The 26,063-nt window shown below is 48.2% G+C and overlaps 1 protein-coding gene across 3 annotated transcripts in view; it reads right to left on the reverse strand.

Annotated features, from left to right (window-relative positions):
• Window positions 1-19,104: 19,104 nt before the first annotated feature.
• LOC139061253 (uncharacterized) overlaps window positions 19,105-26,063 on the reverse strand; it is a 64,021-nt gene continuing 57,062 nt past the window's right edge. The window contains exon 7 of one of the 3 annotated variants that reach the window (XR_011515276.1): window positions 19,105-23,004. The gene's annotated coding sequence lies outside the window, so the exon portion shown is untranslated. The remainder of the gene's footprint in view (window positions 23,005-26,063) is intronic. The other 2 variants (XR_011515277.1, XR_011515275.1) reach the window with 2 other exon arrangements.

Below are 26,063 nucleotides of genomic sequence, written 5' to 3' on the forward strand. Positions count from 1 at the left end.
GCTGTGTTGACAGAGTGCGGCGGCGCTGCGGTTGCGATGCAAGCATGCACTGAAGTTGCAGAAAAGCAGCAGCCGGCAGCTTCAGCGTCTGTGGGCTCATCTGTGGTCGATCAGGTTCTGGCAATGGCCGACGTCAGTCTGGTGAAAGTGCTAGATGTCCCAAAAGAATGGAAGACTGCGGGTGACGTGGCTTTCGCTGATGGTGGCGTTATGGAGCGTCGTTGTGAGGCGCGTAGCGGCAAGAACCGCGATGGGATCATGGTGAGCTCTCGGGGAGTAGAGCTAAATGAAGCCCCACTCAAAGATCCTCAATTCATAACTGAAGCAAGCGAGGGTTATGCTCCCAGTCGCGAGACATAAGCAACAGCCATGCTGAATTTAAGTGCCGACGTCACTGTCCCCGTGGCAACAACTGCAGTGTTGATAAAAGCAGACGAGGACCCCATGCGTCTGCCAACCGAGGTCCCAGCTCAATTCTCGATGCCTCCAAAGGGGCGAGCGTGCAGGGCTGGTCTCGCGGTTCCTATCGTAGTGGTGATTCGATGTGCACTTGGCCCACATGGGAGCACGAGTTTTTCGAAGCGGTCATCACACGAAGAAAACATTGTTTCCGAACAGACTGTTTGTTGCGCCGTGCGCCGCGAGATCACCCGTATGCGCTGCGGGGAGCACCCATTCAACCCCGGTGGCTAAGTATGAGCTGTGAGGGGCTCCCGCTCCACTTGTGCTTCACCTTAGTTTACGGTGGAGGATGCTTATGGCATGTGCAGTTGCAGGAGTACTATTGCGCTGTTGTAGTATTCTTTCAATACAAGCAAGGCTTCAAATTTACTACGCTCTGTTTTATTCACACATAAACTACTGCAACCTGGTTCGGGCTACCACAACTAAAACTAATATAAATAAGATTGTTACCATACAGAAAAGGATTATACGACAAATTTCAAATCTTAAATTATGGGGTTTTACGTGCCAAAACCACTTTCTGATTATGAGGCACGCCTAGTGGGGGACTCCGAAAATTTCGACCACCTGGGATTCTTTAACGTGCACCTAAATCTAAGTACACGGGTGTTTTTGTCTTTCGCCCCCACTGAAATGTAGCTGCCGTGGCCAGGATTCGATCCCGCGACCTCGTGCTCAGCAGCCCAACACCATAGCCACTAAGCAACCGCGGCGGGTAATTTCAAATCTTGAACGCACAGAGACCATGAAAGAAGCATTTCTAGAGCATAATTTACTTCGCGTGGATACAATGTATGAATTTCGGTTATTGCAGTTGTTTAATTTTTCATCAACTAAAATCGTTAATTGCCTTTCCTCTCTAGCATCGTTACAACGTTACTCGTCGACTGTTAAAATGCGCTGCACTGATATGTGGGCGATAGCACATTTTCGTACTAATTACAAATTTCAGTCAGTGGCTCGCAATGTTCCCCTAACACTTAATAAGCACCAAAATACTGCTGGATATAGTAGAAGGCAGCTTCGAACATATGTTCTGCAATTGTAACTAAATAAAAGATCCAGCATATTATGAGTGACCTTTCGGTTTGATACCGTGTTTCTGGCCTACTGTGTATTGTTTATGTACAGAGTGTTTGCGATTGCTTAAGTCATATTGTTTTTTTATCTCGTGTTTTCATGCCTACTGATAGCGTACAGTGCACTTGAAATTGTTATTTGAGAATGAACTTCAACATTGTGTCTATTCGTTACCTGTTCTCAACTTTGTTTCTTTCTTTCAATACTTAATTTGCTGATCTTTGGCGTATCTTGTAAAACTGATTTCTTAAACTGAAATCGTGTCCAATTCCATTGCTTGCGATTATACCTGTTTTTTTTTATGTGTCTTGTCCGTTATGCCTTGTAACAGCTTCTTGCGCCTTTTGTCAAGCTGAGCTTTTAGCCAGGAAGGGCGTCCAGATGCTTCTGGGAAATAAATTGAATTGAAATTGAATTGAATAGTTGAAGGCATGCTTGGATAAAGGCAGCGGTGTTTCCGAGGCAGTTAAGATCTGGGAGGACTAGGCATGTAGTGAACACTCGCGCGGAAGAGAGCGACGTGCGGAACTGTAGAAATATAGATGAAGTGTGTGTACTCCAAGTGAAAGAAGCGTTTTCCTGTCGTATTATTGCATGCATTCAGGAAGTTCTTGTTGTTCTGTTGTGTGTGTGTGTGTCACATATAAGAGGGAGGCTAAAATAAGATTATAAACGATGAAAGGTTTCAAGAAGACAACGAGGATGGCGTTGAAGATGACGTGGATTAACAGAAGACTAAAGAAGATAAAAAAAAAGTACTCAGTGAGGTGGCAAGAGATGATTGGTAGAGAACAGAAGAAGAAGTATCCGGTGAGGTGGAAAGCGATGAGTGGAGGAGAAGAGAAGAAGAAGACGAAGAGAAGGATGACGTGAACTAACGTCAGGGCTATAAAAGGGCGAGGAAGGGCGAGGCAAAGGGGGGGAAGAACAAAGCAGCGGAGGCTCGGCGGGTCAGGGACGGTTCGGCCGGAAGAGAGCGACGTCGGCTACTGCCCCAGTGAGCTCGCGTTCTACGGCTTCGCACTGCAGACTTCCTGCCGTTCCTGAGCCCGTTCCAGGGAGTCCACGGAGGACGCTAATACCTGCTACGGCCAGGGGTGTCTCCAGCGCTGTTGCCACTCATCCGGGTGGTGCCCCAATGCCAACATCGTTGGCAACACCTCCACGGGCGTTTGGACTGGGAACGTGTAAGATGCAGCCAACGACGCCACCAGCGACGCCAGCTCTAGAACGTCGAATGCCACTTCGACGCCTGCTACGGGACCCATAGCACGCCACATCCGCAACGAACCAAACGTGAGCACGAACGCCAACCACTAATAGTAGAACGCTAGTAGCAGTGTTACCGGGTTGTGTGTACTGATAGCCTTTGTATTTTGTTAGTTTTGTTAGGTTTGTGTGCTGGTGTTTGTGTCGCGTAGGTTGTATTAAATGCGCGTCTGTGTGGGTACACCTGTCACCTAGTCCATTCTTTCGGTCAGAGGGCTCTCCGGAGGAGATCCGTGACAAAGATAAGTGGCGAGCCTGCCAGGATTCATTTCCTTGTTTCTTCTTGCGTTGTCTCGGATCTATCCGATCTCTCAACGGCAGAAAGTATGGATTTGGCAAGAATGCTAGAACTTGCGCTCAAGCTAGGGTTAAGCAAGGAAGAGGCGATGCGTCTCTGCGACGAGGAGAAAGAAGAGGCAAAAAGGCAGAGAGAGGAAAGGGCACAAGCACGTGCAGATGCTCGCAAAGTAGAAAAGAGAGAGGCTAGAAGAGCTCGTGAGGCAGAAGAACAGGAGAAAAGAAGGATAGAATGGGAGCAGGAGTTCCTTTTGCGAAAACAGGCGCATATCGCAGGAGGCTATGAGGGGATCATGGACAATGATCAGCGTTCCTTAGCGGGTACCGAATCTCCTAGACCGGCCAGAGTTTGTCCAAAAAAGTTGATGGCTCCTTTTGATGACAAAAGAAATTATTGAGACGCATATCTGCAACGATTCGAGCGGATAGCTTTGGGGCAAGGCTGGGAGGATAGTGAATGGGCCATGGCATTGAGTATGTGCTTAGTTGGGGAGGCGCTGAATGTGTTTGGAAGGATGCCGGCTGTTGAGTCCATGGACTACGAGAAAGTTAAGAAGGCACTCCTCCAGAGATTCAGGCTTACGGCAGAAGGTTTTTGGGAGAGATTTCACACCGTGAAGCCCGAGGATTCTGAAACCGCTAAGCAATTATCCTGCAGGCTGACCAACTATTTCGATAGGTGGATCGATATGTCCAACACAGAAAAGAGTTTTGAAGGGGTGTGTGACAAGCTGGTCACAGAGCAATTTTTAGCATGTTTCAGCTCAAAGCTAGTGCTTGAAAGAAAGGAAGTTGTGTTCATTAGAAGAGTCTGTCGACATTGCAGACCAATTCCTCGAGGCTCAGGGGCTGAGAAATGTAAGGAAGGGGAGGAAGGAGACACAGAAGGTCCCAGAGACAGATGCGACAAGACCAAAAGCATATGGCAGTGCATTTAAGGCGGCAGTAAGGTGTTTTCTTTGTGGCAAGGTGGGACACCATGCAGTTGACTGTCGGACCAGTAACGTTGCTTAAGAGACACAGGCTGTGTGTCAGGGTTGTAAGAGGAGAGGACACACTGTGGATGAGTGCCGGTATAGAACGAAAGACCCAGCTGCATGCGTTGTCAACTCTCGGGCCGAACTTGACATGCCACCTGAAGTTCCACAGCTGAAAGGGGAACAAACGCTGCTGGGAAATGAGGTGGTGAGTGAAGCACCCAAGTCAAAAGCAGCAATGCCGGTGGTGGTTGGGCAAATAGGGGACCGTCCTGTATTGGTGCTTAAAGACAGCGGAGCCAACACAGTTTTGGTTTGGAGAAGCCTGGTGAAGAATGAGGATCTTACAGGGGAAACGTTGGCCGTCACTCTTGTAGATAGCAAAGTAAGGTACCTTCCTGAAGCCAGGATTCTAGTGTCCACGCCATATTATACCGGACAGGTAGTGGCAAAATGCGTAGAGCCACCCATCTACGATCTCATCTTGGGAAACATTACGGGTGCAAGAAGTGTTGAGGACCCCGATCCCAAGTGGAGGATGCTCGACGTTGAAGAACACCCAAAGGAGGAAAGGCCCACGACAGCTCAGGCGGGTGATGGGGCAGTCAGTTTCTCATCGGCAGTGGAGACAAGACCTCAAGCGACAGCCAGAGCAACGCAGCGTCCGCTCTCTACTCCTGTTACAATGTCTCTGAGCATAACACCGGGTGAAATTGCAACTAGGAAAAGAGAAGACCCGAGCTTGAAAACCTGCTTCGAAAGAATCGGGGAAAAAGTGGAAAAGAAGAGGAGCCGTAAGTCATTCGAATATCTATTGGTAAGCGGTCTTCTGCACAGGGAATGCATATATTTAGCTCAGGAAGGCGGGTCCAACAGCTGGTGTTACTGAAAGATATGAGAGAGACAGTGTTACGCTTAGGACATGACGACATTGTGGCTGGACACCAGGGTGTCCAAAAGACGGTGCGTAGAATCACCGAGGAGTTCTGGCCAGGTGTCCAGAGTGATGTGAAACACTTTGTTCGCTCATGTGACATGCGCCAGCGCACAGTTCTGATGGGTAGAGTTGATCCCATACCTCTGGGCAAGATGCCAGCCATCGAACTGCCATTTCAAAGAGTGGCCGTTGACATTGCGGGGCCAATCTCTCCAGTATCCGGCAGAGGCAATAGATATGTGCTTACTCTGGTTGATATGACCACTTGTTATCCTGACGCCATTCCACTGAAAATTATTTATTGACAGTATCCAAGTGGCGGAGGAGGGTCTTGTGGAGATGTTCTCGCGTTATGGGTTCCCGAGGGAAATTTTGATTGACCGGGGCTCGAACTTCACGTCGGAGCTGATGAAGGAGGTTAACCGCCTTTTGTCAGTGAGGCAGTTACTGACAACGCCTTACCATCCCATGTGTAATGGGCTTGTAGAGCGGTTCAACGGTACCCTCAAAAGTATGATCAAGAACATGTGCCAGGAAAGACCTCAGGATTGGGATAGATATCTCCCAGCTCTTTTGTTCGCTTAACGCGAAGTGCCGCTAATGAGTCTTGGTTTCTCGCCCTTCAAGATGTTGTATGAGAGAAGAGGTCCACTTACAATACTCAAGGAGCTGTGGGTCAATAAAGCGATCGTGACTAATGTCAAGGCTATAAAAGGGCGAGGAAGGGTGAGGCAAAGGGGGAAGAACAAAGCAGCGGAGGCTTGGTGGGTCAGGGACGGTTCGGCCGGGTGAAAGCGACGCAGGCTACTGGTCCGGTGAACTCGTGTTCTACGGATTTGCACCGCAGATTTCCTGCTGTTCCTGAGCCTGTTCTGGGGAGTCCACGGAGGATGCTACCACTTGCTACGGCCAGGGGTGTCTCCAGCGCTGTTGCCACTCATCCGGGTGGTGCCCCGACGCCAACATCCTTGGCAACACCTCCACGGGCGTTTGGACCGAGAGCGTGTACGACGCAGCCAATGACGCCGCCAGCTCTAGAACGTCGAATGCCACTTTGATGCTGGCTACAGGACCCATACCACGCCACATCCGCACCAAACCAAACGTGAGCACAAACGCCAACCACTAACAGTAGAACGCTAGTAGCAGTGTTACCGGGTTGTGTGTACTGATAGCCTTTGTATCTTGTGTTAGTTTTATTAGGTTTGTGTGCTAGTGTTTGTGTCGCGTAGGTTGTAATAAATGTGCATCAGTGTAGGTACACCTGTCGCCTACTCCATTCTTTCGGTCAGAGGGTTCTCCGGAGGAGATCCGTGACACAGACCGAACGACCACGTAGGGGAACAAGCGAAGCATCTTCCTCACAAATCTGTACAGCAGCCCTAAGGATACAAGGCAAAGATTCAGAGGCATTATGGGCAAGATTGTGCACATTGCCAAAGATGGCTGATTGTAGGTGGAGATATTAACACCCCACACCAGGCTTGGGGCTACGCGTGTTTCTTTATCAATGGAGATCGTCTTCACAGGACAGCCTCCGATCTCGACTTCACGCTGATCATAGACCCGGAAACTCCAACTAGATGTAGCACTTCCACATGTCGAGAGACCACACCGGACCTCATTTTTGTTCGGGGCCTAGGGAAATGTGCCTGGCACAACTCGGGCATAGACCTTGGCAGTGACCACTATATACTCCGAATCGATGCAGAGCTCCCGGGAAAGAAGCAAAGAGTACAAACTAACGATTGGGACAAACGATTGGGACAAATTTCATGCAATACAGACACAGCCATCCAACTCATCAGGAGCAAACACAAAGCACACGATAACGAGCTGGACTGAACAGCTCAAACCAGATATTGCAGCCTCGGAACAAACAGTTACCATGGACAATAAGGTAGAGAGAATGGACAGTAGGCTAGCGAATCTTTTCAAAGCCAAACATTCTATACTAGGCAGGTGAAAGGGTCAATGTTTCAACAGAAGACTACGAAGGAAACTTTCCAAACTCAACAAAACCATTCAAGAATACTGCATGGTTCTCTCCTGATAACAATGGGACAAAGTTTGTAACTCCCTCAACGGGCAAATACGCAGAGGTAGTGGGTGGAGGATCATAACACCTCCTCGACAAAAATGGAACAAAGTCCAATACTATGCAATGGATCAGGCTAAGCAAATTAGTACACCGCAAGAAGCAAAGCAGCACTGCCGAAGCACTTGTAGAAGACCATGCCAAACTTACCACTTCAATCGGGGCAACCCAGTACTTCACAAATGAAGAACTATGACGGTGCCCCGAACTCAGAGCTAGATACAGACTCCACAGAAAGCGAAGTATGCTTCACAATTCACGAACTCAACAGTAACTCTGCAGCAGGCCCTGACGGTATCACAAATCGGGCTCTCCGAAATTTAGAGGACAACTCGGTCATGTTCCTAACGCAACAAATCAACGAAGCCTAGAAAACCGGCAACCTACCTGCAGAGTGGAAGCATGCCAACACGGTCCTCATCCCAAAACCAGGCAAGCTGCTGGGGCTACCAAATCTGAGGCCGATATCACTTACATCCTGCCTCGGAAAGCTAGCTGAACACGTCATCCTGAACCGACTAACGGAATACGTAGCAGAAATGGAGTACTTCCCCTACAATATGATTGTCTATAGGTCGGGTTTCTCAACGCAAGACACTATGCTACGAATCAAGAAAAGCCTGCTCGATCGCCCCACACGAGACACCAAGGCTCTACTAGGACTCGACGTGGAGCAAGCTTTTGACAACATCCAACATCAAGCCATTCTCAAAGCCATATCTCACCACAATCTCGTAACACGTTTCTACCGCTATGTCAAGGCATTTCTGGAGGATCGAACAGCCACTCTTCGGATAGGCGAGTACGTCTCAGAGAGCTTTGAACTGGGCGATAAGGGAACACCGCAAGGATCAGTACTTTCGCCATTCTTACTTAACTTGGCGATGATAACCTCTCTCGCGCACTGGGTGAAATCACCGATGTGGAGCACACCATATACGCAGACGATGTCACCATCTGGAGCACCGGTGGCAGCGAAGCGGAATTGGAAGCTCGCATGCAAGAAGCCATCTTGGTTACCAAAGCCCATCTCAGCCCAATGGGACTTTGCTGCTCTTCCAGAAAATCCGAGCTGCTCATCTACCACGCCCCAAGACCAGGGCGCCCGTCCAATGACTAGTGTAGACACCACACTCCATGCATAGAGTTACATGACAGGGATGGAAATCGCATACCTGCGGTTGACAAAAACACGAATTCTAGGACTAATCATCCAAAGTAACGACTCCAACTGGGTGATGCTGTACAGCATCACAATCAAGATTGTGAACGCGATCAGAATGTTTTGGAGCATCATGAATAGGCACAGAGGACTGAGCGAGTACAATGCCATTAGAATGGTTCATGCTTTTGTACTCTTTGACATCATACACGTGGCTACGATGCTCAACTGGAAAAAAGAACATCGGCAAAGGCTCGAAGTACACATATGCCGAGCTTTCAAGACAGCGTTGGGGCTCACCGATAATGTTTCCTCTAATCTACCCTTACAGCTAGGAGTGCACAATCCCCTTGCCGAAATCATCGAAGCTCAGCACATGACACAGATCGCATGCCTATCAAGCACCAAAGCAGGCAGAGAGATTCTCGTCAAGCTCGGCCTGAACACCATAGCGGAAAGGGACAACATCCTGCAGTTACCGAAAGTCATGCAAGAAGCAATTAAAGTGCTCCCCTTCCCAAGAAACGTACACTCAATCCACAATCAAGGAAGGAGACTCGTGCGCATAGAGCCCTTGCAGCAGACGAGGCAAGGTTTCCCGACCAGACAGCTTTCGTGGATGCAATGTACATACCAGGAAAGCACGCCTACTTGGTGGCAGTAATCGATGGACACGGGCAAACGTGCAACTCACTCACGCTTTATACCAAGAAGCCAGAGTTAGCTGAACAACCAGCAATAGCACTAGCTCTCAACGACTAGAGCTTCACAACTGCATACAGCGACTCTAGAGCACTGCTCTAGGGTACACTCGAGCTGTCGCCAAGGGCGTGATAGACAAGACGATGCTACAAATCTTAAGACAGAAGTAACATCGCCAATCACTCCATCGCATGGTTCCCGGCACACATGGGCAGCTTAGGGGACGGCATGCAGAATCTCAACGAGATCGCAGATGAGGCGGCGCGAGGACTCATTGACCAGGTCTCTCCGGTTACCCCTGCGAGTACATATCGAGTACAGTACATACTGCGAGTACATACATATCGAGTACAGGGATCAATTACTCACTTGCAACGAGCTCACTAAGCACTTTTATCTAGGCTGACAAGAGTTCCCCCTCCAAGATAAGAAATTAACGCGCAGCCAGGCTGTCAAGTTACGCTTGCTCCAAATGAACTCATGCCCCAACCCCTGGCGCATGAAGCACATGGACCCAGACTACGACGGAAAATATGTGTGAACATTGCAATGAACGTGTAGACTTGAACCATATGCGGTGTGGTTGTGCATTGAGTGATGCTTACGCCAAGAACAAGGAACATTGGGACAAAGTTATAAAAAGTACTTCACTAAACGACCAACTTTGGGCTGTGCAGGAGGCCCACGTGGTGGCGGAGAGCTTCCGGCTCTCTGTGTCGACATGGGAGGTGCCCTCTACACCTGGTGTCTAGCCGAGTGTCCTTCAGGACCTCTACTTTGGGAAATAATGTTTCACCGCCACCACCAGGACTTGAGCCAGCCATATGCACAAGAGGAAGTCTCAGAGCTAGAAGTTCCCTGTTTTGGGGATTCTGCCTGCAGTGTGCTAAGTGAACTGTTTGGTGAAATTGTTCAAGACAATGTTGTAGCCTCAAAAGGTGATATTCTGCTCGTGGTGTTAAAATTTGCTGCCCAGCACAGCTTGACATTTTCAGCACTCATGGATTTGGTGGAAATGATTAATTCGTTTTTTGAAAGACTAGTTCTTGCCCATTCTCAGCACATGCGTAAGAAAATAATTTTGAAGGACTCGGCACACCAATGAATTTCCACTTCTTTTGTCTAGAACGTTGCTTTTACAAAGGTAACGTTGATCCAAGTTCACCCTTTCAGTGCTCGCAATGCAACCGCAACATGCGTTTCATCAACAATGTATCTTTCTTTGTGCTTTTTCACATACCTTCACAACTCCGAAAAGTTCTGAAGGGATGCGACTTCTTAAACCTGACAGAGCCTCTTGAACCAAATGACAGTTTTTCAGATATTTGTGATGGAGACCAGTACCGTGCATTCGTGGCCTCAACAGCAAACGCTGGGCATAGAATTAGTTTTGTGTTAAATACAGATGGCACACCCCTCTTTAAATCAAGTGGTACTGCAATTTGGCCGATTCAGTTGCTTGTCAATGAACTACCAGTCACACAAAGAATGCAAAAAGTGACTTTAGCTGCTTTGTAGTTTGGTAAGAAAAAGCCTGACATAGTGCTCTTTCAGGATGCATTTGTTGGTGCTGAAAATGACCTTTCTGAGAAAGGATTCAATCTTAAGCACCATGGCGGTACCGAAATTTTCAAGGCCTTCAGCATTTGTTACGCTGTAGATTCAGTCGCCAGGGCATGAATGCATGGTGTTATGTATTTTAATGCCTATCATGGGTGCAGTTGGTGCCTTCAAAAGAGCGAAAGAGTTTTACATTCCACAAAGTACCCAGTACAACAACCAGTACAGGATAGAACTGAGCTATGAACGATGCAGGATATGCATGAAGCTGTTGCTGGAGGCCGGTCCGTAAATGGTGTCAGAACTGTGTCACCACCAGTCAGGTTGGAGGACATTAATATAGTGTTGAGGTTCATTCCAGACTATATGCATTTCATATTGCTTGGGGTTGCAAGCCAGTTCATGGAACTGCGGTTGGAGGATACTAACTGCCAGTTTTATATAGGACCATAGTGAGGTGTCTCTGACTCGAGAATAATGGCGATCACTCCATCAGCAAAAGTGAAAAGAATGCTAAGGCCAGCACGGGTACGAAAATTGTGGAAAGCGAAGGAATGGGAAAATTGGCTCCTGTATTATAGCTTGCCAGTTTTAGAGCGCACAGCTGATTGCTCATGTGTACAAGATTGTGCCTGCCTGGTGGAGGCATTGCATAGAATGCTTCAGAGAGAAATCACATCATCACAGCTTACTGTTTGTGAAGAACTCTTAGTAGAGTTTCGTTTTCGAGCATAGCTGTTGAATGGTAAAAGTTGCACGAGCTTTAACATGCATTAACTACCTCATATTGGAAAAATGTGCACCAGTGGTGTCCTCTCTGGCCACACTCTGGGTTTCCATTTGAGGTGTGTAACGGTTGCCTAAAAAAGGCAGTGAAGTCAGCGAATGGGATCCCACACCAAATCTGCCATGTGCTGCAAATGGAGGAAGCTGTTGAGCTTCTATTGGCCCCAGCTGTTGAACCAAGAGTTCTTGCTTACTGCAACTCACTGGACGCCAAAGAAACCCAGAAAACTCTCAATGCAATGGGGGATGTCTGTTTGTTTGGAAGGCGCGTTCCATTCCCTGTATAAAGGTGGCTGCCTAAAGGTGTAAGTGAGCTCTCAAACAGTGTGCAGAATCCCCGGATGCTTAAGTATTGCTTTCGTAGGGAGAGAGTATGCTGCAGGAAAAAGGACCAATAGTTCTGCAGTGCAACTTATTGACAATACATATGCAATTATTGTCAACAGAATTTGCAACCAATCGGAAGCTTTTGTTATTGTTAAGCCCTTGACGTACAAGCCCTTGAAGTCCAGTCTAGTGACAATGCGACACATGTTAAAGGCTGTAGAAGCACCATCAATGGAAAGTGTAATTCCAGCTGCAAAGATCGTGACTGTTTGTGTGGTTTTAAAGACACAAGGAGGTACCTACTTCTCACCAGTACCAAGCTCGTTCACAATGTAGCCAATATGATAAAAAGCAGCAGTTACATGCCTCACTGTATCGCTTATTTGGAATATTGCTTTTTCAGTTCAGTTTCAACTGTTGATTTTTTTTTTTTTACTGCGCCCCTGGTTGCAGAAAAGTGCCTGTTACTGCATTAAAGTTGGGCTAATACTGGACACTGTAATTAATGTCGTTGGATTAGTTCTGGCTTAGCCTTTCTCCACCTCTCTGGGCAGTGCTTGCGAGTACTATGGAATTTTTATTCACCATAATAGTGCTCACCTTAAGAAACCCAGTTAGACAGTTTTGCAATGCAAAATCTAAACATTTTATGGAAAACTTAAGTGGTTGAAATTTTATAACTTAATCGCATTAGATAACTGCTATGGTTATCTCGACATCATATTTTTATACGATTTTAGTTACACTATAAACCATGAAAAATTTTTGGAATCAGAAGAAAACCTGTTTACGAAGCTGCGTCAAACAATTTGCACCCAAGCACACTATACTGTGATATGTTTTCTCTCACTGCTACTGAAGTTGCAAGGCATCATTTGACACCAGCCACGACGCAATGAGTAGACCTTTACTCGAATAATCGAACCCTGAACATTCTGTGACCGTGCGCTCCAAGATAACCCTAACGCCAGGGCACCCGTGGCACGAGCGGGAGACCAGTGGCTTGCGCCTGCAGTCCCGCGGTGCACGAGCACGGCGCTCTCGCAGTAAAAGTGAATCACACAGAACCAGCACCTGAGGCGAAGCGCGCCCGCTTTTCTGGAAACAGATGGCGAACGCTTTACAAGAGCCGACAACGGCGCGAATGGAGGTGACCGCGGCTAACTCCGACACCACACCACAGTGGACATACGACACGAACAGCGGCAAAACGACGGGTAAAGCCCACATTGAGTGGCTACAAGTTTGTTGCAAAGGCAGATCAGCAAAAGAAGACAATAAACCTGCCGAGGAAAGAGCCATAGAAGTCCTGAAACCAGACCCCAAACCTCAAGCACAAGCTCTGCCGCAGCGTCAACGCATGCTGAGGATGCGACCCTTCCCTACTGATGACTTCAAAATCGTCTTCCGCCCTCAAGCAGGACTGGACCTCTTGAAGCACACACTCATCGCAGTGGCACATGCCATCGGAAGATCCAGCGGTTTGGTCCAGCAAGACTTTCATGATAACGTCCGTGTACAAGTGCAGAAACTGGAGAATGTGATCATCGCGAGCACGGAAAGTACGGAACGAGCTTCCAAATTGCAGCACATCAACACCATACAACACGGCGGAACCGTCTATCAAGTAAATCCCCACATTCGACACCCAGACGATGTGTGCTGCGGAGTTACCGTATGAACGCGTGTAAGGGCCGCACCCGTGTATGGGCCGCACCCCCAACTTCCCGAAGCAAATATTTAAAAAAAAATATCTGTGTAAGGGCCGCACCCCGAACTTTCCACGACCCACGTGTGATTAGCCTTCAAAATGCGCGCGCACGGAAGCTTCCAGATGCCGCCCACGGATGGCGCCGATGTCGCGGGTCATCATCATCATCATATTTTCTTTCTGCCGCGAGCTTCCGCAATCCATATCGTCATCGGTATCATCAGCCCTGGCCACCATGCTGTCCACCCCGGCTTTGTTTTGCGACTGTCGAAGGCACGCGAGTTGTAGCAGCGTTGTTGGCGTGGGCGCACGCTGTTGTTGCGGCTCTCGTGTGTGCTCTGCTTTATTTTTCACGAATTGCCATCGAGCGTTGCCATTCTAGCACGATGGGCAAACATATCAATAGCTACACGGCAGGCTTTAAATTGAAGGTAGTAGAGTTTGCCCTCGACCATGGCAAGCGTGCGGCGGGTAGAAAATTTGACGTGGACGAGAAGTGCGTCCGAAGGTGGTGCAACCAGAAGGATGCGTTGAAGACCACCAGCTCCAAAAGGCGTGCTTTTCGAAGCAAGCCATGCAAATATCCTGAGCTCGAAGAAGAGCTGTTCCGCTACGCAATGGAAGTGCGGAACAATGGATATGCGCTGACGACGGACATGCTGCGCGTGAAGACGCAAGCTTTGGCGCGTGCGAGAAGCATACCCCGCGAGGAGTTCAAAGGTAGCGTCGGCTGGTTGCGGAGATTTTTAAAGAGGAAGGGCCTATCCTTTCGGCGAAGGACCACGCTGTGCCAGAGGCTGCCCCCCGACTACACCGACAAGGTGCTGAACTTTCAAAGGTACGTGATCGGGATGCGCCATGAGCACAACTACATGTTGTCGGAAATAGCAAACGCCGACCAGACCCCCGTGTGGTTCGACTGTCCTGAGAACTGCACAGTTGAGCTTAAAGGAAAGAAGAGCGTTTCTGTGCGGACAACTGGCGCGGAGCGCCAACGGTGCACAGTTATGCTGTGCGTCACTGCAGACGGGCGGAAGCTGCCCCCGTATGTGATTTTGAAAAGGAAGAGGATTCCGAATGAGGCTTTCCCCAAGGGAATTGTAGTTCGAGCCCAAGAAAAGGGCTGGATGGATGATGAGCTCGTCCTCGATTGGATCAAGAGCGTTTGGCAGAATCGCCCAGGCGCGATGTTGGCCAAACGATCGCTGCTCGTCTTGGATAGCTTCCGCGGTCATTTGACGGATAGAGTCAAAAAACAACTGGGCAGTATCCGCACAGACATGGCCGTTATTCCGGGCGGCCTCACCGGCGTGCTGCAACCACTGGACGTGAGCATTAACCGGCCTTTTAAGGTTGAGTTCCGGAGGCAATACTCGGAATGGATTGCAAACGGCGATCACGATGAGACTCCGACCGGGCGGCTCAAGAGGGCACCGCTCGCGACTGTGCTGGGCTGGATTTTGACCGCGTGGAATTCGGTGTCTACGGACATTGTATCCCGCAGCTTCAAAGTGACCGGGATTTCCAACGATTTGGACGGAACTGAAGACGACGACTTGTGGGGTGATGAGCCAGAAGAATGCAGCACCAGCTCGGAGTCTGAGGACTCCGCGAGTGATGATGACTGATTGTAAATAGTGATGATTGATGAGGATTATCGTAAATAAACGCGCATTCACTTATTGGTCTGTTTTTACTTGAAAAAAAAAATTTTTTTTTCGTATGTCGCGTGTATGGGCCGCACCCCGAAAATAGGCCCTCGAATTTGTAAAAAAAAGTGCGGCCCTTACACGCGTTTATACGGTATATACGGCCTCGAACCGGGTACAAGTCCCGCGGAGATTGCTGCCGGCCTTTGAGTGGACTCAAGTTACACGGTTCTCGGCGGGCAAATGCTAGGATCTTCAACAGCCGCGGTTATCACCTTCGACGGACAGCACGTCCCTTATTACGTAACGTACCAGAGCAGTGACTACAGATGCAAGCCCTACCGAAAATCCGTCCAATACTGCAGAACCTGCGGCGCCATCGGACACCGGCAGGATATCTGTCCTCAGCCGAGAGCCAACTTCTGCTACACATGCGGGCGCGATGGAGTCACGTAAGAACACGATTGTCACCCTAAGTGCAAGATTTGCGGCGGAGACCACGAAACGGCAGGCAAGGAATGTAAGAAGAAGCTCCGTAACAACCCGCCTCCCTACCAAGTGAGAAGACAGCAGCTTGACAACGCTCGCGCCTGAGAGAATCACTGGAGCTCGAGCACCGAAGACTTCCCCGCGCTGGTTACCACGTCGGACAGCTCACGGGGGCCCTCGCTTCGACAAAAACCTGGCCGGAGACGCTCTCGCTCTATCCTAAGATTGGGCTCTACATCCCGCTCTCGATCACGGTCTCGGTCTCGGTCACGGTCTCGCTCCGTTAGGCGAATCACTTACGTCGCCGCGGCGAACGGAAGCAGCGCCTCGAATTCCTCATGCAACCCGAGCACTTCAGGCGAGACAGCGACGATACGGACTCTTGAACATAAAGTACAGGATCTACAGAGGACGATACAACAACAACCGGTAGCCGAGTGCAACACGCCAGAACTCGAGGAAAAAGTAGCGATGAGAGTAGAAGAAAGCATACTAAAACAGGTAGAAGCTAGAATAATAAAGCGGGTAGATGAACGGCTGCAAGCACATGAAGTGAAGATTCTTGACCTTGTTGAATGACGCCTTCAAGTCTTCGAGGAAACCCTCACTACAAAACTTCTCGCATCAGCAGACAGAACCATACGGACAGTGGTAACTAAAATAATGGAAAAGGTAGAGCCACTAACCCGTACGGTCACCACACTCGACGCCAAACTGGATGGCTTCATGGCACAACAACACAACTTCATGACATATGCTTACAAGAATTTCGTGACTCATGAACATCTGGCAGAGCAGTTAGGAACCAAGCGCAAAGGACGAAAGACAGCACGAGTAGAATCCACGGAGGATTCTAGCTCGACAACGCCAAACCACCTACTCCAGGTGGAGGACAACCACCAACATGGCGGCTCCCAAACGTAGACATACCGAGCCGCTTCCCACCCTCTGCATTTAGCACTGGAATTGCAGATCCTATAGACCCCGCTCGGCCAACCTGCAAGAATATCTCAAAGCAAACAGTCCGGACATAATTGCGCTACAGGAAACCAACACCAAGAAAATGAAGCTTCCCGCCTACAACACTAACGCACACACTGCCCGCACCGCAATTCTTTTCAAGAAGACACTAACCGCACAGCCTCACGAAATTGAAGACACTGAAATCGAACACACCACAGTGGAGGTGTTGCTAACTTGCAAGAATCAACAGAGCCTATACCTAGTCAATCTTTACAGCCCGCCGCGGGAGCAGCTACTCCACTACGACCACTTCGTCCGGGACCTTCGCAAGAACGGTAATGGCAACCGGCTTGTTGTGGTAAGGGACTTTAACGCCCCACACGCGGCTTGGGGCTACCCAACACCACCAAGAAAGGGGCACGGGTTCACGATGCCGTACAACAGCACGGTCTTACATTATGGAATGACCTGCTCCAACCCACCCGAGTGGGCAACAGCGTGTCGAGGGACACCAATCCTGATCTCACGTTCACTCGAAACGTGCGAAAGGCCATGTGGACCTGACTCCCGGACACGCTAGGGAGCGATCACCACGTAATTCAAATCGAGGTTGAACAATCCCACCGCGCGCCCAAGACTGGAAAGGCACGACTCACCGACTGGAACGCATATAGGAATGAGCTTGACAACGATTCGGACATCAAAAACACTGAAGCTTGGCTGAACGGTATCGTAGGGGCGGCTGACGGCCACACCAGGACGATTCAACTAGACGAGGACAATCCGGCGGTCGATAATCACCTGCTGCACTTATGGGAGGCTCGGCGATCACTCCTCAAACGTTGGCGACGCCAAAAGCTCAACCGCAAGTTCCAGTGCCGAATTGCCCTATTAAGCATGCAGGCACAGGAGTACGCTGAACAGCTAGCGAGTCAGAACTGGCGATCCTTCTGCGACCAACTTCAAGGGACCCTCAGCACAAAGAAGAATTGGCATATACTTCAAGCCCTGGTCGACGACACCCACACCAGAACCCAACAAAGACATACGATTCACCGACTAATCCACAACTATGGCGGCACAGCACAGCTATGGCGGCTACTCCAAGAACTTCAGATGAAGCTATACTGCTCAGCTAACCCACAAACCACTGCCACCAACCTTTCCACCCCCAGGGAGTACCAAGGAGCGCCGAACGAAGAGCTAGATCGGCCTTTCACACAGGCAGAGTTACAGGCGGCCCTCTCTAGGCTAACACGCAATACGAGCCCGGGCAAAGACAGAGTCACCAACAAGCACCTTCGACAGCTATCCCCTCGAGCGCTGACGGCTCTCCTTCGGTACTATAACGACTGCTGGATAAAGGGCAAGCTACCAACAGCCTGGAAACACTCGGAGGTAACCATGGTACCCAAGCCAAACAAACCCATCTCCATCGCAAATCTCCGCCCCATCTCACTTACATCCTGCGCCGGGAAACTGCTTGAACACATGGTCAACGAGAGGCTCACCACATATATCGAGGAAAACGATAGCTATCCGCACACCATGTTCGGCTTCCGCCAGATGCTTTCCACGCAGAAGGTCCTCTTCCAGCTAAAGGAAGAGGACGTTCTTGATCATTTGAGCAAACACAGCAAGCCTTCCATTCTAGCTCTAGACGTAAAGGGCGCCTTTGATAACGTGAGCCATGAAGCCATTCTCCGTAACCTAGAAGATATCGGCTGTGGAGCTAAAACATACGCCTACATGAGTGCTTTCCTCACCAACCGTATGGCCACGGTGGGGATTGCCAACCTCCAGAGCAAGGCATTTCACCTACCTAACAGGGGAAATACCTCGCCACAAGGTTCGGTAGTCTCGCCACTCCTCTTCAACGTGGCCCTCCTCAAACTTCCCCACATCCTAGATACCGTCCCAGGGACATTCCATGCTCTATATGCAGATGATATCACACTGTGGACGAGAGGCACGAGCACAGGGGAACAGGAGACCCGTCTTCAGGAGGCGGTCAACATCATCGAACGACACCTCAACACCTGCAGCCTCCACTGTGCTCCGGATAAATCCGAGCTGCTAGTACTCGAGGCATGCACCCAGGGCCGGCCCCCAAGCCACGACGCACCGGACCCACAAGTCCTTCTTCAGGGAGTCCCGATACCGAAGGTCGACTCACTTAGAATTCTCGGAGTCCATATACACAAGGACGGGTCTGGCTCCGCCACACTCCCTAGGCTACGCAACACCGTGGCACAGCTTACTCATCTGATACGACGGGTGGCCAATCCCCGCAATGGCCTCAAAGAGCACGACACCTTGCAAATGGCACAAGCCCTCCTTTACAACCGCATCACATACGGAACTCCTTACCTCAACCTGAAGACAGCCGAGAAACAAAAGCTAAACCTTCTCATACGAAAGGCCACGAAGCTCGCCCTAGGACTATCGACAACCGCCTCCACTGACCGATTGCTTCGCATGGGAGTTCACAACTCCTGGGGAAGAACTCGCGGAAGTGCACCTCATCAACCAGATCGAGAGACTCAAGCTAACAACCACAGGCCGAGCAGTCCTCCGACGCACAGGATACGTCACCAACCCAGAACACGATGACGAATGTAAGGAAAAGATCACGTCGAAGCTCCGGGAATGTCTACAAGTTCTTCAAATACCTCGAAACATGCATCCAGAACACCATCGAGGCAGACGGCTCGCCAGGGTAAACGCCATCAGACGCAAGCACCGTAACGACCCACAGGCGCGCTACGTGGACGCAGCCAAGTATCCGGGCCGAAATGCCTTCGCCATCAGCGTCACAGACCACAAGGGTACGACACTGGCGTTGGCGACCATTCTCGCCAAACGCGCCGACACAGCTGAGGAGGCCGCTATAGCACTCGCCACCCATACAAGTGAGCATGCCATAGTGGTCTTCACCGACTCTCAAGCAGCAGCACGTAAGTACATGAAGGGCAGGATCTCTATAAAAGCGATCAACATACTAAAACGTGGCGACACTCCTCCCCCCTACACCTGCATCATGTGGGTTCCGGGACATGAGGGACTCGAGGGGAATGAAGCGGCACACGCCGCGGCCCGCGCAAGCGTCAACCGGGCCTCCCCGTACGAGAATCTAGGCATGTCCCACCCACCCAAATCAGCGGAGGAAACAGAAACAATACCGCTAACTTATCAAGCACTACTGCAGCACTATCGCCTTGGATGCAGGGTATACCCTCCACCACATCCAAAACTAACGAGAAACGAAGGCACTGACTACAGGCGACTCCAGAGCAATACCTTTACCCATGGAAGCTTACTGCATCATTTCCACCCGACGCTATACAGCTACACCTGTCCACACTGCAACGTGCCAGACAGCCTGGCGCACCTCCTACTGCAATGCAAGAAAACCCGAGAAACCATCACAGCGGCACCACTAGCAGCCCCAGCAGACGCAGACCAAAACTTCCTCGCTGAAACGTGGGAGGCTGCGATCTCCAAGCCTGACCTGGTCGACCAGCGCGAACTAGTCGCCCGGGCTCGGAGGGCGATCCAAGCCAGAGGGTTCCTGGAATAAGGGACCCTCCCACCTCGACTGACAAGTCACTGCTTCAAATAAAGGTTTCATTCTCTCTCTCTCTCACTGCTACCTAACATGAAAGAAAAGCTTGTGATGCGAGTACTACGAAATTTGTCCCTAACAAATAAGCCATTGGTAGCTATAAAACACATTTAGTAAAACCCGAGTTCATCGTGCACTTGCACGCAATGTCCAGAAGGGACACCAAATCAGTGTGATGGTAATTTTGGCTTTTGCTTTTTGCACATTAGGGATGTGTGATGTGTTCATGAGCTTCAGTTGGAAATGTTTACATTTGCAGCTTTCTTGTATAGCCTTCACATTTTATTCTCCTGTAAAAGTCTATATAGCAGATTGTATACATATTATACGTAACAATCATGAAACTGTTTGCTTTTAGGCATCATGCTCACTTTGTGAAATTGGTGTTTTTATTGGATTTTGTGTTTTATGAATAAATCTGAGTTTCGCTTCTTTTATTTACTTTATAAATTAGGAACAATGTATGCATGTTGACCAACTCCACGTGCGTGGTGCATGCATGGGGTCCCTCACAGCACAATAAGTTATCTTTCAGGACACACATACATACCCCAAAAAGCAAACCTAAATAGGATTCCAGCCATCAGAAACAGGTTTGTTAGCCTTAGTACTGCATGCATATATAGCTATACCTCATTGCAGTTTCTCTGAATGGGTTCATAAACTGGAAGCACGATTTCCCAGTTCCGTATGTTGTAGTTGGTACTCCAATTAGACTCTCTTGGTAATGTAAGGTGGGCCTAGCTGGTTCAAACTGGCGAGGCCAACTGGGCTCAGTTGGTTGCGTACCTGACTCAATCGCAACCAATTGGAGGTTACGATTTCCCAATTGGGTCCAGTTGATCCCAATTGGCAAGTCCAATTAGACTCGGTTTCACTTTGACTCATTTGTAACCAGTTGGGAATAGGGATTCTCCAATTGGTTCCAATTGGGTCAAGTTGATTACAATTGACACCTCCAGTTGGTTTCATCTCTGACCCAATTGCAACCAGTTGGAAGTACAAATTTTTCAATTGGTTCCTGCTGTTTCGAGTTGATTTCTATTGGAAAAGCTAATTGGAGTCAAGTGTTTGTTTTTTTACTGTGTCTACGGCTGTCACTAGCTTTGGCACTATCACAGGCCACGACCTTCAACATACTTGTTTTGTTGCTGCAAAATGTGCCAAACCTGTGTGGAAATAAGAAAGTCTGTGTGTGAGTGCAATTTATTTATGAGGGCACACAAAACTGGCGTCTGTTCCCTCACACCTGCAAATGATGGGTGACCTTGCCTGACTGCCAAAGGGAGCACCATCAATTTTACTTTGTTGCTCAACACTGATATTAGCCTAATCTTGCCATGTGACTACACGCTAATTCATCTGGAACGGCGTTTTTTTGAACAATGATTTCGGCCCCATTGTCAACAATTGTTGCTATTTCTTTGCCCTATGCAACGCAAAGTGATATTCAAAAGGCTCTCCTTGTTCTAGTTGCCGTGCGCTGTAGCTACCCTGGGTGTAAGTCTTTTATTGCATTTGGTATTGGCCATGTTTTGGGGCCATTTATCACACAAATGAGGGCAGTTAACGCGAATGTGTCCCTGGAAGCTGCATTCAAAGCGTGCTTGTGGCCAGCTTTCTGTCCCTCGCCGATACAGCTGTGTCAATCTGATGCTCAAAGTGCCAGCGGAATGCTCCATTCTGTGGGCATACCTAGTGAACCATTTTGGTGGTACCTTCCGACTCGTGCCGCCTTTTTGTGCATCAGGCGATCCTGCATCACCCGCAGCGTCATCCAATGTTTGCAACAATCTGGCCAATTCTAATGACCTGAACCAAGTTGTCCGCCTCGCACAGGGTGACATATTTCAACACCTCTCCTGACAGGCCTATTTTCAGCTGATCGGCTACGAAAAGCTCTACTAGCTCCTCGTACGTATGCCCTTTTCTGGAGTTAACATAAAAACTGGGGTGGCTGCACAGTAAGGTAGTGAAATTTTTCCAAGTTTCCGTAGTGCGCTTTCGTGTACCGAGGAATCTGCCATCATATTCCGTGGGTGACAATTTCAACTCTGCAAGCACTACCTCCTTTGCACTCCGGCAACTGTAATGCTACACTACAGTTAGCCTAGTGAATCCGCTGAGATCACAGGGAATGCAACCAGTCCTCAAAACTGCTGTGGCACATTGTAGGTCTCTAGGGTGCACTCAAATGATTCAGACTATATAGGTACTTCTGCACCAGTAGAAAACTTAGTAAATGTCCCAGATAATTATTTAGAATACACACACCATTCAGAATTCCTTTCTGATGTCAAGACATTACTGCCTAAGGCCTGCCCTTGATGTGGAACCTCGTCAGGCAGCCTTGCCAGTTACAGCTCAAGTTCCCGAGTTCGGCGGTGCTCTTCAGCCATCTTCAGGCTTTATTGCATTTGTTCCCGTGACAAATGGAATTCTACCTTGTCCCTTCGACCATCTCCACTTGCGCAGCTCTCAATCGCCCTGCCGCCTTTTTTTTTCCCCCCGCACCCTTTTTTTTTGCTGCCTCTCAAACACAACAATGGCAAAAAGGAAGAGGTTGAGTGAACTAACGGCTCTGTAGACAGGTGAGCTTAGTATGGTGCTGTCAGCCACAGAAGACCTCTTTGCAGAGTACTTGTCTTCATCTCACAGTCGGCTCCTTGCTGAAAGGGGCTCGTTGCCTTGCAGCTTGGGTTCCTCCCCCATGCCTTGGTCATTGGAGGTGCTACCAATTTTCTTGAAGTTCCGTCTTTGCCTGAGGCGGTGCATTCCTTGATTTCTTCAGCTCATCTCGCTCAATCCAATGAAGCCGCCCTGCCGACTGTGCCAATGAATGATGTGCTGATGATGCACTGTTTTTCCCCCAACTCTCGGCGTCCTGCATGCACCGTCAGGGGTAACCTGCACATGTGGGTTAATGTGGGTTAACAGGTGACCCAGGCTAGTAGTTGCAATGTGCACTGCGATACAGAAAACAACAGCCTGATCACTGGTGCTTTGAAAGGATGTATAGCAGTAATAATTGCTCAGACAATTATTGAGAATTATGTGGAACTTCAAAAAAGTACCTCAAGGAACACGAATGAAAGCAATAATTTGTTATTTTTGTTATAAGTACTGAGAGTTTAAAAAATATGAAGTATACAAAATATGTACCTAGTTCCAAGATTCGAACTTTTGCAAATCAGATCACAAAAAAAAATCTTTTTATGAAGATTTGTCGGTGTCACTACTAGCCACAGTGACATCCACACTATGCAGGAAAGCAGTAGCTTCGCAAATGTGAAAATGGGTAGGTTCCTATAGAACAGGAAGCATTTGTTTTTACTCAGTGCAGCAGGCGCTTGGTTTGCTTTTTACTGCATTCTTTAGGCTCACAAGGTAATGGTTTTCAGGCCAGGGAGCATGCAGAGGCTTCCCCATACTAGATCATTGCGTTCGATCAGCTTTTTTCTGGGGAAGCAAGATTGTGTAGCGTGCATTCAACTGGCACTAGAGCGTTCACATGCTTTGTTCAGTTCCTGTACTGTGCTGTACAGTAACGTGGAGTGCTGCACAATACTGTACAGTAATGAATAAGGGCGCTTATGCAGGCAGTGTTCAAAATGTAAGAGAGACAGCTAGCCAAGCTACGGTCAAAGGGTGGTCTGAAATAGACTCCATGCTATTGTGCGAGTGAAAACCTTATATGATGGAAAGGTTTGCTCATAGTAATTTGTGCATACACTGTCGAAGTGCTGATGGATAAACGCAAACCCATGGTGGGCAAAATAAAGTTGCACTTTACATTAGTTGAACACAATTATCGAAATAACACACTCGCAAGCATCTACTGTTGTTTGAAACACCGTAAAAAAAGCCTATATGCAAACTGGAAAACTGACAACGTGAAAGAAGCTTTTAAGTCTTCACTGCTGCTGTCATTTAAAACTGTGTTGCTGAGTCTATCAAAGTGCAAACTTTGCGTCTTTTTAGTGAAGAAGTGCGAGGAGCACTGGAAGCTATTTTTGACGATACCTCCAGTCGAAGTTTCTTTTTCCAGGCTCACCAATCTGCCAAAAAGTGTCAAATTTGACAAACAGGTAATGTTCAGTCGTTCTTTCAGATGGGACATGATGTTGCTAGTAGGAAAATTTTAATGGTAACTTCTAACACAAACAGGTAATGTTCAGTCGTTCTTTCAGATGGGACATGATGTTGCTAGTAGGAAAATTTTAATGGTAACTTCTAACAATGCATAGAAAAACTGTATACCAAATTGATAGATTTCTATGGGCAGATTAACAGAAAAGTTAACTACATAATAGGCCAAAAATAACATGCACATTGCATCTGCGAAATCAACTGGATCTGTACAAGGAATATGCTGCTCAGATGCTACGCAGCACTCTTTCATTAAGATGCTTCCTTCAATACAGTAGAATTCTGTTAATTCGACTCCAGTTAATTAAATTTTTCGGGTATGTCGATCCTGGATGCTGGCCAGTGCCCATGCATTCTTATGAGCTCAAACTTTTGTTATTTCAACACTAGAATTGACTTTCACTGATAACTTGAACTTTACGAGTCAGTACGCACTTGACTTCTTGGTAAACGTATTGAACACCTCCCACTGGAAACACTTATTTTAGACCTCCCATAGGAATACTTTGAAGCAATAACTGTAGGTCACAATGTCTGATTGTGGTGTTTACGTGATTCCGATATGCAGCTTCCTTTTTCTTTGAAGAAAATTCAGTCGAAAATTGTCTGTGCCGTACAAACATACCCAAATTGAAAACCAGCTTCCCGACGTGTGTATGCTTTACCGCACAACGCAAATGTATTGCGGCAAAGGTGACCTTAAGATACGCTGTGGCGAAGCTGACTTTAAGAAACTGGCAGCAACACGCATTAGACCCTTGCGCATTTTTCTCGCCAAAAAATGGGGTGCGCGTTAGATTTCTACTTTGTTTAGGACCTTTAGTGTCACTTCTACATTAGTTTTCCACTTCGGACATATTGACAACGGGCGCACGTTTGATTTGGGGGGAGGGGGGGGGGGGTGCTTAAATCTGGCAAATACTGCTAAATGAATCAATGGTCTGTTCTGGCGTTCCTCTGGATCCTGTTCAATTTGACCTGCCAGATCAGTTCCTTCAATCTCGTCAGAGTCAAATTAACGGAAGTCGACAGTAATAGAATGAGGATAGCACACAATTATATTCCTTTGAAAACCTCTATGGACATTTTAAAACCCACACAGCTGCCCTCCAGAAAAAGGAAAGCAGACTTCAGAGATTCGTTTGGCTGCAAACTTATTTATTGTGACAGCAGCATTCTCCAACAGTGACAACCACTACCTTATTTTCGCCCTTGCCTGCTTTTTCCTCTTATATTTGCACTCACACATTAGGGAGGCATAGACAAGAAGATAGTGGGGTAGTTGGACTGGGTGTGGTCGTAAAATATTGTGTTCAAGAGAGAATTAAAAAAAAATGACACGTTTGATATAGTCTTCAAACAATAATAATAGATTTTGTTACAACCGAGAACAAAATGTTTTGTTTAGGTAAATAAGCTGGGACTTTATTTTCTTTATGAGGTATGAAACTTCCTTTCTGTATGGCAAGGTGGAAATTGAAATACAGTGCGGGCCACTGTTAAAGGGAACGGTCTAATGTACAGCTCTCACTTGCTGCTGCTGTAGCTGCAAGTGTCTGCTGAAGAACGCCAGTGCATTGAATTTGTGTATAGAAAAGTACCAGTGCCTCTATATGCAAGTCATATGCTGCTGCAAAACCAAGGAGCTGCAAACTTGTTAGAAGGAAAAAGGAAGTGCTCTACGCTCAAGATGTTCCCTTTAACAGTGGACGACACTGTACATGGACAGACCTTAGCAGTTTCATACTCCCCATATCTAAGCAGGCTATATTTGTTTAATTAAAATGTATAGCTTTAGGGAACCATACGATCGTAGC

The sequence above is a fragment of the Dermacentor albipictus genome, chromosome 6, assembly GCF_038994185.2.
Source record: "Dermacentor albipictus isolate Rhodes 1998 colony chromosome 6, USDA_Dalb.pri_finalv2, whole genome shotgun sequence".
Classification (NCBI taxonomy): Eukaryota; Metazoa; Arthropoda; class Arachnida; order Ixodida; family Ixodidae; genus Dermacentor; species Dermacentor albipictus.